The 2,500-nt window shown below is 46.8% G+C and overlaps 1 protein-coding gene across 1 annotated transcript in view; it reads right to left on the bottom strand.

Moving 5' to 3' along the window:
* LOC143294921 (uncharacterized) overlaps positions 1 to 2,500 on the bottom strand; it is a 443,787-nt gene that overhangs the window by 222,176 nt on the left and 219,111 nt on the right. The gene's annotated exons all lie outside the window — the stretch shown is intronic.

Here is a 2,500-nt window from a genome sequence, read left to right as displayed (position 1 = left end):
GGTTTTGTGTGTGTGTGGGGGGGGGGGGGGGGGGGGGGAGCAGCATTGTAGAGAAGAGAAATGGTCAACAAGAAACAAGCATAATTATGAGCTGAATTTGTGGCGCAAACAGCAATGGTAGTGCTAAAAGTACATGCTGTCATGCTTCTTAAGAAGAAGAACAACAATAACAACAAAAACAGTGCTAAATTCCTTGCTCAATGCCAAAGAAAAAAACGGAACCAACAGTTGTGAATCAAACCCACCCATCCCCCTTCTAACTCCAAACAGCTCACGTTGTAGGGGAGTGTCATGGCTAAAAACAGACACAGCCACACGCAAAAAAGTGCAGTTGGGATCGAAAGGAAGACAGGTTTTGTATGACGGCATTAAATGCTTCACACTTGCTGATCCGTGATGGGTGGGTGGGTGGGGGTGGGGTGTGGAGGGTGGGTGAGGGCAGTCTGGAAAGGTAAGGGGGACGTGGGGGTGGGGTTTGGAGGTGGGGGCGGGGGTGTTGGTGGATCATTTGGCGACGGCGCCTAGCGTAGTCGGGCACGACCCGGTACCCCAGTCGCCGGTGGTGGGATTAGTTCCCTTGTGTGTGTGTGTGTGTGTGTGTGTGAACGTCTGCCCCAGTTAACTTCTTCTTCTTCTCCTTCTTCACCTTCGCGGCCATTACATGGCAGAGAGACAGGAAAGACAGCGCCGGTGGAGGAGGGGGAGGTGGAAAGTGAAGGCCGTCTGACTGCAGGGAGGAAGGGTGGGGAAGTAGATGTATAGGGTGGAGGGGGTAGTTAAAAAAGAAGAAGAAGAAGAAGAAGAAGAAGACGAAAACAAAGAAAATGGAAAAAAGGTTTGTTCAGATCAGTGTGCCCGTGTGCGTGCATGCGTAGGTGCGTACGTGCATGCGTGCGTTTGCTTGTGTGTAGGGGTTGCGGTGGGTGGGCTTTTCTTTCTTCAAGCGCGGACTTATCACGCGTAAACTTATCACACACACACACACACACACACACACACACACACACACACACACATTCTCTCTCTCTCTCTCTCTCTCTCTCTCTCTCTCTCTCTCTCTCTCTCTCTCTCTCTCTCTGTAGCCAGTTATCAAAAGTGATCATAATCGTAAACTAAGTACATGAGTCGAGTTAAAAGTAAACCACTCCCAGTGAGTATCATGTGGTCGTAGTTTGCTGCAACTCAGCCGCGAAAGACTATAATTAAGTTAAAAAGCAAACAACAACAACAACAACAACACATTTGAACGTTGAGAAGTGCAATAACACAGTCATGTAACGTTCAATAACAAAACAGCGAGGCTCTGCCACCAGACGCAGCGGTTGATGCTCAACATCAATATCTATACCAGGACACCAAGAGCCGCTATTGCTTTTCTGACGGATTGTAAGCACGGCAACCCATCGTTCAGGCAAAACGATTTCACCAGGGTGTCTCCTCGGATGATTATCTACCATGAGCTATGCCTGCCTTCATACTGGAGGCGAAGGCTTTTATTCATTTTATGTTTTTAACGCGAACCCATTACCTTCAGAATTCAGATGATGATGATGACAACGATGATGAAGACGATGATGAATATGTCTTTGCTTCTTTAGTGAACCATAACACCGGCCAGACATGTTTTTCTATTGAGATAATATTACAGTTCTTCTGATTCTGCTTCCGAGTTCTTGGAGGAGTTTTGAAATGCACACCAACCAGATAGCATGTCTCTGTTCGCCCCCAAAGGTTTGTGCTCCTCTGGGAACATCGACATGGAGGAGATAGAAGATGGGGACCGGAAGCCTATCCACAAGTCAGCTTCATTGAGTCATCATTCTAACGGAACACAGACCTTGGGAATGAAAACTCAGAAGATATCAATTTTGAGGAACATAGACCTGGCAGTACTTCTTCTTCGTTCGTGGGCTGCAACTCCCATGTTCACTCGTATGTTCACTAGTGGGCTTTCACGTGCATGACCGTTTTCACCAGGCTTTCTCAGCTATACTCCGCTTTCGGGGTATGTTCTTGTTTCCATAACTCACCGAACGCTGACATGGATTGCAGGATCTTTAACGTGCGTATTTGATCTTCTGCTTATGTATGCAAACGAAAGGGGTTCGGGCACTTGCATATCTGCACATACGTTGACCTGGGAGATCGACAAAATCCCCTCCCTTTACCCACCAGGTGCCGTTACCGATATTCGAACCCTGGACCCTCAGATTGGAAGTCCAACGCTTTAACCACTCGGCTATTGCGCCCGTCTGGCAGAACTTAAACCTGGAGGGTAGGGGTGTAACTAAGACCTGGATGAAAATCAATTTCGGTAAATATAGACCAGAAGGAACACTGACAGAAGGACCATAAGACCAGAGGAATATAGACCTTGGGTAACATAGACCTGGAGGGAACTGTGACTTGGAGGGAAAACATAGAACTAAGGAAACACGGGGATGACTCCTACCTGATATATATATATATATATATATATATATATATATATATATATATA

The sequence above is a fragment of the Babylonia areolata genome, chromosome 20 (genome assembly GCF_041734735.1).
Source record: "Babylonia areolata isolate BAREFJ2019XMU chromosome 20, ASM4173473v1, whole genome shotgun sequence".
Classification (NCBI taxonomy): domain Eukaryota; kingdom Metazoa; phylum Mollusca; class Gastropoda; order Neogastropoda; family Buccinidae; genus Babylonia; species Babylonia areolata.
The sequence above is the reverse complement of the archived record's forward strand: the minus strand, read 5'-3'. Positions and strand labels throughout refer to the sequence as shown.